This window comes from Zootoca vivipara, chromosome 14 (genome assembly GCF_963506605.1).
Source record: "Zootoca vivipara chromosome 14, rZooViv1.1, whole genome shotgun sequence".
Lineage (NCBI taxonomy): Eukaryota > Metazoa > Chordata > Lepidosauria > Squamata > Lacertidae > Zootoca > Zootoca vivipara.
The window spans coordinates 30,970,066-30,982,814 of record NC_083289.1 but is presented as its reverse complement, the minus strand read 5'-3'; the positions used below and the strand labels follow the sequence as shown (position 1 = coordinate 30,982,814).

At 47.4% G+C, this 12,749-nt stretch overlaps 1 protein-coding gene across 2 annotated transcripts in view; it reads left to right on the top strand.

Annotated features, from left to right (window-relative positions):
• Window positions 1-12,749, top strand: part of LOC118092894 (testis-expressed protein 2) — a 33,144-nt gene continuing 20,395 nt past the window's right edge. The window contains exon 1 of one of the 2 annotated variants that reach the window (XM_035131563.2): window positions 1-228. The gene's annotated coding sequence lies outside the window, so the exon portion shown is untranslated. The remainder of the gene's footprint in view (window positions 229-12,749) is intronic. The other variant, XM_035131562.2, reaches the window with a different exon arrangement.

Here is a 12,749-nt window from a genome sequence, read left to right as displayed (position 1 = left end):
AGCCCAGCTTTGCAATCAGCTTCCACATGAAGGCTGTAAATCTTGACACACACCCCTTTTCAGATCTGAGGGCAGACCCACAGCTAAAGATTCATCTCTCTAGGTGGCTACTGAGAGAACACGGTTGGCCAAAGGAGACGAGCGCAACGGCAGAGGTCTGAGATGTGCATGGCAAAGCAGGTTGATCAAAGCCACCGTCCCCCTCTGGATGCTGCCATTTTAAATTAGGTCAGTCGTTCATCCTGGATGGATTTCTGCAGCGCACCCCCCTCCTTCTTTGCAGAGCGGAATTTATTGTCAGTGGCAGGTGCCTAGAGAACATTTCGTGAGTGAGGGCCTCCCCCTCTGCCTCGCTGGCTGTCTGTGCATCCAGCTGACGAAAGGAAAGAGCAACAGATTATCCCAGAGAGTCTGAGAGGTTGCAAGGAATCAACAACTTCTTTAATAATAGCTGCAGACTCTGCTCTTCTGCACCACCCTATTTTATATGTTTATTTAAGGGGGTGGGGAGCCTTTTTCAGCCTGTGGGCCGGATGCCTTTCTGAACAACCTTTGGGGAGCCTGTGGTGGGTGGAGTCATAAATGCATTTCCCCCTCCCTTTGCACAGGAAAGCTAGTTTCTACCCACCCACCTCTGTATTCCCCCCCCCCCATCTAGGCAAGCAAAAGAGGAATGATCAGAGTTCAAGAAAAACATGCCAGCTGGGCAAAAACACTCAAGGAGGGTGCAAAACAGAGTGCGACCTGGGGACACTCCTGAGGGCCAGACAGAAAGGTCTGGAGGGCCACATTTGGTCCCCCAGGCTGAGGTTCCCAACCCCTGATTTATTTTATGAGATTCTTATCCTCCCCTTCCTTTCAAAGGTGCTGTAAGGTTCCAAACAAATCCACTTACCTTTATCTGCAGCTCTGCTTCTTCCTAGCCTATGATGGAAAATGCGTGGAAAGTCATCTGCCTTTGATATGGTTGTTGCCCCACCTGTTATGGGGGATGCTTAGACTTAGAGGGACTTTTTTTTAGTTTTGGAGGGATCAGTGCATTAAAATCTGAAATCACTCTGTTTAATAAACATCTCTGTCCAATGCTGCAGTCTGAAAACAAAAAACTGCCTGGGCTTTTTTTTTTTTAAAGCAATAATACTCGGAGTTCATGCTTTCTTATAAGAAATTATCAACTTGTACCTGAGTTTGCTTATTTCCTCCTCCCTCCCAATCTGTTTTGCTTTTCTGCTGCATCTTTTTAGACTAAGGTTGAGAGCAGGGCCTGTGCTGTTATTATTGATCTTTCTGGGAACCTTTTTTGGCTGAGGAGCAGGAGGAAAGTTCTTTAAATAAATAAATGCAGACAGTGCCTTCTTCCTCCTGCCCAAATCTGACCCCATATTCCATATTTGTAGGACAGATCAAAGTAATGCTTAATAGGCACTTTGCCTATGCTTGAAATATTTCCTTCTGTTTTACGAAGTCTGATGCACAGATGATATCTCTGTAATAAAAACCTGACTTTGAAAGTAACTTTCCTACCATTCAAGCACCTAATTTGATTTCTGCCTAAGAATTCATGGTCCTGGATTGCAGCTTTTCTTTCTTTCTTTCTTTCTTTCTTTCTTTCTTTCTTTCTTTCTTTCTTTCTTTCTTTCTTTCTGCTTGTGGTCCTGATTGTTGCAGAGATAAACTTGAAACAGGCAGGTAGTAACCAGTGAGAAACTGGATGGGCGTGCAAAGATCAGGAGGTGAGGAAGCTTGTTGGCACCACAGAGATCAGTGCCTTATAATTAGCAGAGAGCAAATAGCTTATGTAGTTGTGCTACGATAGCTGTCATTCAGGTCAAATAGAATCCCGTGTTTCTTGATGCAGGATTTTAGCTTCTCTTTTACCTTTTTTAAAATGGCCCATCTAGTCCAGTATCCTGTTTTCAAAGTCGCCAACCCGATGCCCATTATGGAAGTCCCACAAGAAGTAGCTAAGTACAAGAGCCCTCTGCCCTCCTGCAGGTTCCAGTAACTGGTATTCAGGAGCATTACTGCCTCTTTTTAAGCCATCCAAGTCGGTGGCCATAGCTGCCTCCTGCGGGAATGAGTTCCATAGATTAACTGCACTACATGACAAAGTGCTTTCCTTTATCTGTCCTGAAACATCCAACATTCAGCTTCATTGGATGTCCACGAGTTCTACTGCTCAGAGACAGAGGGAGAAAAACTTTTCTCTATCCCCTTTCTCCACGACATGCATAATTTTATGAACTTCCATCGTGTCAACTCTTACCTGCCTTTTCTCTAAAGTCCCAAATGGTACAGCCAGGGCCAGATTTAGGTTTGATGAGGCCCTAAGCTACTGAAGGTAAAGGGGCCCTTTATATGTCCAGCTGTCCTTTGTCAACAACAAATTGTTGCTGTTTTTTGTGTTGAATATATGCTATGTGGTAATTTATGGACCTAATAGGTATCTAAAGTCATTTGCACATAACTAAACATGTATTTTATCAAAGTAATTGTTGAACTTATCTTATATTTTGGAAATGTACATCCAGTTTTTTTTCTTTACATTTTTTAGGGCCCCCAAGAGAGTGGGGCCCTAAGCTAGAGCTTGTTTAGCTTATACATAAATCCGGCACTGGCCACAGCCTTTCTTCGTACAAGAGTCGCTCCTTCCCCTTGCTCATTTTGTTTTTTCTTTTTCTGGACTGCCCATAATAATACTCGGCAGCAGCACGAAAATCCCTACAACTGCAAGCTCTCAAGATTCACAGAGTTCTCTGGCAACGTTCTATAGTACTCTCACTTCATAGAATCATGGAGTTGGAAGAAGAACCTCAGAGTTCATCTATCCCAACCCCCACTCAGTGCTGGATCTGCAGTGCAGGACTTTGCAACTGCAGCATCCTCGGCTGCCTTTGCTTACTCCTCCAGCAGAGATGGGGACCTTTTAGAGCCTGGTTGTTGTTGTTTTTAATTCCATTCAGCTTTGCAATCTTCACTTTTATGCATATTTTATGCACTTTTATGCATATTGCTCAAAGCTGAGAAGATTGAGATTTAGAAGGTGCTTTTAAAGGTACCCCTGACCATTAGGTCCAGTCGCGGACGACTCTGGGGTTGCGACGCTCATCTCACTTTATTGACCGAGGGAGTCAGCATTTGTCCGCAGACAGCTTCCGGGTCATGTGGCCAGCATGACTTAGCCGCTTCTGGCGAACCAGAGCAGCGCCGTTTACCTATTTATCTACTTGCACTTTGACATGCTTTCAAACTGCTAGGTTGGCAGGAGATGGGACCGAGCAACGGGAGCTCACCCTGTCGTGGGGATTCGAACCGCCAACCTTCCGATTGGCAAGCCCTAGGCTCTGTGATTTAGACCACAGCGCCACCTGTGTCCCTCTAGAAGGTGCTGGTACAACCCTTTATTTTATAATAATAATAATAATTTATTATTTATACCCCGCCCATCTGGCCGGGTTCCCCCAGCCACTCTGGGCGGCTTCCAACAAAACATTAAAATACAGAAATCCATCAAACATTAAAAGCTTCCCTAAACATGGCTGCCTTAAGATGCCTTCTAAAGGTCTGGTAATTGTTATTCTCTTTGACCTCTGGTGGGAGGGCATTCCACAGGGTGGGCGCCACTACCGAGAAGGCCCTCTGCCTGGTTCCCTGTAACTTGGCTTCTCGTAGTGAGGGAACCGCCAGAAGGCCCTCGGCGCTAGATCTCAGTGTCCGGGCAGAACGATTTTTAGCTTGGGTGAGCTATGAGCGTTTCAGCTTCCATAAATGAGGCTTGATATGCAACAGTTGAGAGATTACCATGTTTCTCCAAAAATAAGACACCGTCTTATATTTATTTTTCCTCAAAAACAACAACAACACTATGACTTATTTTCAGGGGATGTCTTTTTTTTTTTTCCCTCCTCCTGCCGCGGCTGGCATTGCTGCTGTGCCTATCACTATGTCTTATTTTGGGTGGCTTATATTCTTTGGCTTATATTCCGTGAATGCTTAAAAATCCTGCTACGGCTTATTTTATGGCTACGTCTTATTTTCAGAGAAACAGGGTAGGCCCCAGTGAAACAGCTTCATGTCAGGTCAGACTATTTGTTTGTATCACCCAACATTCTAGGTCCAGGAACACAGGAAGCTGCCTTCTCCTGAGTCAGACCATTGGCCCATCCAGCTCAGAATTGTCTACATTCGTGGTTCCCAAACTGTTTGGGGCCACTGCCCCCTTGTTCCCATAAACTCATCCCCAGTGTGCCCTGCCCTGTAAAAAAACATTATTCAGAATAGCGGTCTGCACAACCCACTAAGGGAGATAATATCACAAGAATATTCAAAACAGTAACAATGAATTGCACATTTATTCACAATCCAATTCAAACTATTTTATTAATTCAAATGGATGAACTGGATCTAGCTGATACCAGCTTTCTTGTGACGTGTGACGACTCAGAATTGTGAATACAAACAAGCGTGACCACAGGAAATGGCTTTGAAAGCGATAAGAACAGCAAAATGTTAAATACAAAGCGAGGAAGGTGATTTGCTCTGGGCAGGAAAAAAAAGCCCTGGACTTGTCTTAACAAAAATGTTTTTAGCAGGCACCGAGAAGAGTACAGTGAAGGAGCCTTCTTGATATCAATAGGCGGGGAGTTCCAAAGTGATAGGTGCTGCCACACTAAAAGATTGAATTCTTACAAATGCAGAACAGGTATTATGTCACACCTGTGACAGTGTCAGTTCTGCCGATCAAAGTGGCTGAATGTGAGTATATGGGGTAAGGCAATCTTGGAGGTGAACTCTGGTCCCAAGTCATTAAGGGTTTTATATACTAAAAGTAAGACCTTGAACTTGGCCTAGTAGCAAATTGGCAGCCAGCGCAGATCTCTGAGCACAGATGTGATATGCTGACAGGGCCTCACTTCTGTCAGCAATCGTGCTCCAGCATTCGGCAGTAACTGCAGCCTCTGGATCAAGTGCAAGGGAGGCCCCATGTCTAGCATGTTGCAGTAACCCAGAAAGCCTTAAAAGACCCAGGGTGCGTCTCTCCATAGCTGCCAAGTTATCCCTTTTTTTAAGGGATTTTCCCTTATGCTGAATAGGCTTCCTCGCGAGAAAAGGGAAAACTTGGCAGCTATGCGTCTCTCTCTGCCCTCGCCTTGAAGGTCAGCCAGGAATTTCCTATGGTATCTAGGGCTGTAGGACCTCTCCAGTACCTAGGTCTGGTCAAGGGCAGGATTGTGCCCCAAGCTATTTCACAAGACTACATACAACTCCCAGCGTTCCATAGGGAGGAGAGGTTCCGCCAGTTACGCTAGCTTGAAGTGCGGGTGTGCCTTCAATCGAGGAGCAAATGAGGGCTGAGTCCCGCAGCTGAGGAAAGCGTTTCAACTGCAGAACCAATAACGGCAGCAATTAGCTTTTGGCGAGGATGCTCAATCAGAGATAATTAGACGAGGGAATTCCTGACTCTATAATTGATAACTCTCTTCAAAGGGGGCAGGACAAGCCATACTTGATGAGAACAACTTGCAGCCAAACCACCAGATTGGTATGGAGGCAGAAGTACCATTTTCCCTTTTTCCTACAAGCCAACAAGAAAGAGCTACATTTTAGGCCAGGGATAGGGCCCCTTCAGCTCCCATTATCCTTGACCAGTGGCCATGCTTAAGCTGATGCGAGTTGGAGTCCAACAATAAATGTTTCCCCATCCTCCTTATAGGTCCTAAGCCTGTTCTTATCCCAAGAACCCTTGCCCCTCTGCCTAGCCAGGTATTAGCTATTGTGATACTATAGAATGCTCTCCAACATTTAACGCTCTCCAACACGCTGTGGGAGAAACATCAGTGATTACAATGCTCTGTTCTTATTGCTTCTCGTGGCCTAGAACTGACCCTGAACCCAGCCCTGAATGAACTATTAGATAGATGTTAAATGTTTGGGTGAAAGGACCATCTCTCCATGGTAGAGGATCTGTTTTGCATGCAGAAGGCTCACAGGTTCAATCCCTGATGGTACCTCCACACCGGGCTAGGAATTTTCCTCCTCTGAAGTCCTGGAGATTCGCCGCAAGTTATTGTGGATCATACTAAGCTTGGCAGGCCAAAAGTCTGACTCTCTGTAAGACACCGTCCTATGTTCTGTACTTTAAAGAGCAAGGATTTCTAAAGTGAGCAGGATAGATACGGATTTACGAGGCTCACCCTTCCTAGGAGCTGGTACAGAAAGGCGCAGGTTGAATTCTAGGACCTGCTCTTCTACCAAGCTGGTTTAGACTAAGGAATCTGGACAGATACATCTAGCTTCCAAAATCTGCAAAACCAGCAATATTTACAACCAGGAACATCTCTGGGAGACTCTGCTGTCCTCTACTAATTGATTTTCCTCCCCATCTTGCCACAATAGCCTGTTGTACCTAGTTGTTGTTGTTATAACAAACACTCTCTTCCAAAGGAGCCCAGGGCAGCAAAGGTATCAATACTAATCTAATTAAAACTTTAAAGCAACCTTCTAAAAAACAGTTTTAAATTCCCTCCCCAGGCAGTCTTTTTCAGTGGTTTCTACAAATTGCTGTGTACTCCAAGTTCCTTCTCAAGAAAATGAGCTTTCTAAATCTGGATCATCTTTATTGTGCTATCGATTGTGCTTTCAGCAAGTTAATAACCTCTCAGGAAATGGGGACTGCCTTTTGCATACTCAGAAACCACTCAAGGCAGGACTCAGTGATTGACAGCAGAGAGAAATGCTGACCCCGTGTGTGAGATGTAGGCTGGAGACAGATAAATAGTTTTACACTTTCTTTCTTTACCCCCCTAGAGAGTTGAAGGGGTGAAATATTCTCTGAGTCGAGAGTGAATTTCATGCTCTTTATTCAGCTCATAGTCATCAAGGATAAGAAGAGAAGAAAGGCTCTTTTCCCAAAACCATCTGCTTATATACATTATTTACACAATGGGCCTTGCGTGATTGGCTACTTCAGGGCTACACCTGTGGGTCAATCAGGTTGTGGATTGACTTCTGCCTGCAACCTGATTGGCTGCTCCTACAGGCCAATCAGGTTGCAGATTCACTTCTGCCAGCCACCTGATTGGCTGCTCCTGCAGGCCAATCAGGTTGCGGATTCACTTCCACCTGGAGTTGGATTGGGTAGCTCCTGCGGACCAATCAGACTGCTGATTCTGAATCCTATTGTTTTAGGATTCAGCTCAGTACATAACACCCCTCCCCTCTAAGTTCCAGTCCTGTATATCGTCCCAATGCCCCATCGAAAACCCCTGGAAACTCTTTGCATATGGCGTCCACGTCCACTTGTAAGCTAGTGCGGTTCACCCCGGTAACGGCTAGCCCCAGAGGTCCAAACCATGCCAGTCCCAGTAAGCTAACGTAGGGTCCCTTAACTACCAGCAAGTCCAATTGTTGCTTTCGCCCTCGATATTGCACCCTGAAGGTCCCCACCCCCAGTGTGGGGACGTTACGTTTCTGGAAGTCCCGGAGGGTGAATGGGGCCGGCCTTAGTTTGGGACCCCCATTAGGGCACAGTTCCCTTAATGTTCGGGCCGAGATTATGGATAGAGTTGGACCCATTTCCAGCTCCATGCGGCATGGGGCTCCCTCTATCTGTACCTCTGCATAAATTTTCTCTGTGTTGGGATGGGCCAACTGGAATACCTGGTAGTCCGTGATCTCCGTCGAGTTGCCTTGGTGCATGGTGCCGTGTGACCTGGGGCTCCTGGGTCGGTCATCTGATGCTTGTCGACGGGTGAGTCGAGCCCGACACACCCGGGCGATGTGTCCCAATTTTATGCACTGCTTGCACTCTGCGTTGCGAAAACGGCAGGTCCTCCTCTCATGGTTCTCCCCGCAGCTTGCACAGTTCCCTCCTTCTCGTCGAGGCTGCTGTGGTGTGTGTGCTGCTTGAGTGTGCCGCTGTACTCAGTGTACTTCCTCCCTGTCAGATTCGGATTCGTCGGTGAGGTCTTCGTGGTAGACCCTCGGTTGGGATGGCGGGGCCGGTCGTGCCTCTTGCGTTGACCTCTCGGCGGCTTCGGTTGCCAGGGCTTCCTCCAGAGCAATTTGGAACGTGAGGCCTTTTTTGGCGTAGAGGCGTCGTTGCAACATCTCGTCCCTCAGGCCACCGACGAGGTGGTCACGAAGCATGTTCTCCAACTCTGAGAAGTTGCATAACCGGGCGGCTTGGCGGAGGGAGGTCACAAACCCAGTTATGGTTTCTCCCGGGGCTTGCCGCTTTGCGTAGAAGGCATTTCGGCAAGCTACCACCGAGGACTGTGGTGAGAAGTGCTCCTTCAGCCGATCCATTATTGTTTTGTAAGAGACGGTAGCGACATCTCTAGGTGCAAGGAGAGCCCGGGCGATTTCGAACGTCTCCTCTCCACAGACGCTGAAGAATGTCGCCCTCTTCATGGCATCGTTGGTGACTTCTTTCGCTTGTAGGAGGAAGTTGAAACGGGCAGCGTACCCTTCCCAGTCTCCTGATGCTGGTTTGAATGGCGAGAAGCTGCTGTCGGTTGCCATTCTGGGTTCCTTGGGTCCTGGAGCTGAAGCCTGGATGCACGGTGCGATGCAGCGGTGCAGCAAGTGGCGGTGCTGCGGTGCAGTGCGTGGTGGCGGTCAGCTCAGCAGGATCCCATCCTTGTCGCCAGTGAAATATACTCGGAGTCGAGAGTGAATTTCATGCTCTTCATTCAGCTCATAGTCATCAAGGAGAAGAAGAGAAGAAAGGCTCTTTTCTCAAAACCATCTGCTTATATACATTATTTACACAATGGGCCTTGCGTGATTGGCTACTTCAGGGCTACACCTGTGGGCCAATCAGGTTGTGGATTGACTTCTGCCTGCAGCCTGATTGGCTGCTCCTACAGGCCAATCAGGTTGCAGATTCACTTCAGCCAGCCGCCTGATTGGCTGCTCCTGCAGGCCAATCAGGTTGCGGATTCACTTCCACCTGGAGTTGGATTGGGTAGCTCCTGCGGGCCAATCAGACTGCTGATTCTGAATCCTATTGTTCTAGGATTCAGCTCAGTACATAACAAGGGGGTAGGATCTTTCACTTGGGAGACAGACCCTCCAAATGTCACCTCTCTTTGTGGCATATATAGGGGGATATTACAACCTCTCCTTACCTTTGGGAGCCATTAGTTCCCCATGACATCACAGCAGCCACTTCTCCAATCCCAACCCTCATCTCAAACCTGTTTGCATAACAAGCAACTAACACACCTACAGTATTGTTGGAGGGACTGTTCTGCTTAACACGGGCTGGTGCAATGTGTCAAAAATACATTGTGAGCATGCAAATGTGAGCAATAGTCAAAAGAGCTACACCATCTCTGTGCCAGCCAGCTGGTAGGCATTTTGTTCATTACAAAACAATTAGTGCCAAAAAATATCTATGCTATTGCCAGGGCCGCAGATTCCTCAAACTACAGTATATTTCTCTAACATATACCGTAATAGACTAACAAAGCTGACTGAAACTGGTTTGCAGGGAGAGGGAGGGGAGAGCAGAGCACCTGCTTTGCAACACAAAGGTCCCAGGTTCGATTTTCGGTATCTCCAGGTAGGGCTGGGATGGGAAAGACTCGTCTGAAACACTGCAGAGCTGCTGCAAGTCAGTGTTGATAGTACTGTACTGAGCTAGAGGGACCAAAGTTCTGAGTTGGTATAAGGCAGCTCTTTGTGTTTTTGTGTTCCTAAACCTACAGTCCACTAGTGCCATTCCCCATCTGTTGCCTCTTTGTAGATCCCCAGATAGACTGGAGCCATTATTTCAGGTTCATTTTGTTCATGAAGAAGAGGGATTGGGGAAATGTAAGGAACATGGAGGCCCTACAATGTGCAGGCTGAGAAAGGCAGCTGGGGCGACAGCATTGCAGCCTCTGATTAATTCATGCCAGTAAAGTGCTTAAAAGAGCTCGCCAGAAATACTGAGCCTTTAAACAAAGGAGCAAGCAGGCTTCCAGCTTGAAAATCAGGGGAGGATGGGCCCTGGTAGAGTAAATGCAAAGAATGTTCTGAAGGCGAAGCAAACTTTTCCTTGTTGTGTGGCAGCAAAGTACTGGGTTCTTCTTGTTTTTGTTTTTATTATGTACTAGCTGGTCCTGCCACGCGTTGTTGTGGCTAATCCCTGTGAGTGCCCCCACCCTGTGCCGATCCATGACGTATCACGCCCCCTGTTCCCCCCACCCCCCGGCTCATCCCTGTGACTGGTCCCACCGTGTCCTGACCTACCTATCCTGTCCCCTCCTCTCCCCCAACTCCCACCCAGGCGAGTCAGTACCTCCATTCAGCTTCGTCTGTAAAGGCTTCGGCCTAGTATGTAAACAGGAGCTGAGGTGCTGTTGAGAGGAAAAGTTCTATAGGTGCAGTACCAGTGTAGCCTTCGCTAGAGGGCACTGGTTTGCAACCTGGTTTTTTCCCCAGAATGCATTTTCATCTGAGTGGTGTGTTTTGAAAAACGGGGTTTGGGGGATTTTACCAGGCACAGGTGTGACATCTGTCTTTGAAAACAGTATGGGTTTGCTCTCATATTCGCATGCGGCATTGTGTCAAAATTTGAACACAATCGGTCAAGCGGTTTTGGTGAAACGTGGATACTAACGGACATGGCCACTTTACATTTTTATATACTGTACTAGTTGACCCGGCCACGCGTTGCTGTGGTTCTTTCCTGTGATCCCACCCCACCCTGTCCTGATCCATGATGTATCCTGCCCCTCCTCCCTCCACCCCGGCTCATCCCTGTGTTTCGGTTCCCTCTGTTGTCCCTGGGGAGTGTTGGCCCCTCCCCCCTGCATCTCCTTTAAAATCTCAATAAACAACAACATTGCCAAAACAAAAATCACAGTAAATTTCCATCCATATTGCAAAGTAAACCCGAAGGAGAAACAAACAAACAAACAAAAACCCCAAACACAAAAAAGTAATACAAACATACAAAACCAAATCAACGCCGAAGAGAAAAACTTAAAAGAGAAAAGAAAAGGAAGGAAGAAAAAAAGAGGAAAAGGTTAAGATTTGACTTCCAATTTACCTCTCTGTAACTCATAGATTTATGTTCCATTACGTCGCACAATTCTTAATTTATTTATATCATTATCCTACAGTTATTCATTTTGGGTTCAGGTAAGTTCTACTGGTTGGCTTAATTGTCTAATTTCTTTCTAAATAATCGTAAAATAACCTCCATACCTTTTTTATTTTTTGTCTCGTCTGTCTGTCCATACCTTGGCCCCCACCCTTCGAAAAGGAACTGTCAGCTTCTGGGTTCTATTTCCCAGCATGCACTTTTGTCTGAGCCTTCTGTTGTCCCTGGGGAGTGTTGGCCCCTCCCCCATGTATCTCCATACCTTGGCCCCCACCCTTGGAGAAGGAACTGTTAGGTTCTGGGTTCTATTTCCCAGCATGCACTTTTGTCTGAGCCCTCTGTTGTCCCTGGGGAATGTTGGCCCCTACCCCCGGTATCTTCCTACATTGGCCCCCACCCTTGGAGAAGGAACTGTCAGTTTCTGGGTTCCATTTCCCAGTACTGTATTTACTTTTGTCTAAGCCCTCTGTTGTCCCCTCCCCCCATATCTCCATAAATTGGCCCCTGCGCACGCATCGTGACCATTTCTATATATTTAGATTAAGGATTGGGGGTGATGATGCGCCCTGGGACCCAGAGAACCACTTTTAAAATCCCGACGGGGAGGGTCAAATAGCGAAGCCCCACAGCCCCGTAGCAACAGACAGGCCCAGACAGAAGGAGGGGGGTCATATGGGCCACTTGGCGCGGGCCTCCGAATCCAAAGGGGGCCTCGGTCAGCATGTTCACAATCAGTAAAATGAAAAAAGTAACAAAAGGGTTAAAAACAGGGGCACATTATCTACCTGGCCTGGGCCTCTGTCTGGCCCTGCAAGGGCCTGGCAACAGAAGGCGCGTTCTGAAGCACCCGAGTTGTTCAGTTCCATAAAAAACCCAGGAAGTGGCATGGGGAAGGTTGGGGATTGTAAATCGGGGGGGGGGGGATTGGGCACTGCAAATATCTGAGGAGAGAAAGTGCATAGTTGTTTTTTTAAAAAAAAGACGCAGAGGGTTGCATTCAGTCATAGTATATGTGAAATGGAGGGTAATAGCCCCCCTTCAGATCCCCCTGAGCCTCAGAGTCCCCCTGAGTCGAGGTGAGATACTGTGGAGAGGGCAGGTTTCATCCCTGTGTCTCCCCCCACCCTGTTCTGACCCATTATGTATCCCTGCTCCCTATTCGGCCCCCCATCCCGGCCCCTACCTCCACTTGGCAATGTTGGGCCTTGTTGCTGGAAAAGGCCTGTTTTCAGTTGAAACAAAATAAAAATATTCCTTCCAGCAGCACCTTAAAGACCAACTAAGGTGCTGCTGGAAGGAATTGTGGTAGATCTCGTGCTGGAGGCGGGGTTTGTGGGTTGCTGTGTGTTAGTCTGTCAAATGGAGGGTAATAGACCCCCTTCAGATCCCCCTGAGCCTCAGAGTCCCCCTGTTTTACAGTATCTCGTGGCGAAGGCGGGGTTTGTGGGTGTGGTGCGTTGTTGTGGCTAATCCCTGTGACTGCCCCCATGTGTTCCGATCCATGATCTATTCTGTTTGTGCGCCCCCCCCCCCCATGACCGGCGTATCTCATGACGTTTTGAAGGATGGTATTTTTGTCTTGTGGTTATTTGGTGGGGGATTTTTTTGGGGGGGGATAGTGGTGCTAAATTGTAAAGTAAAAACCCCTTGCCGT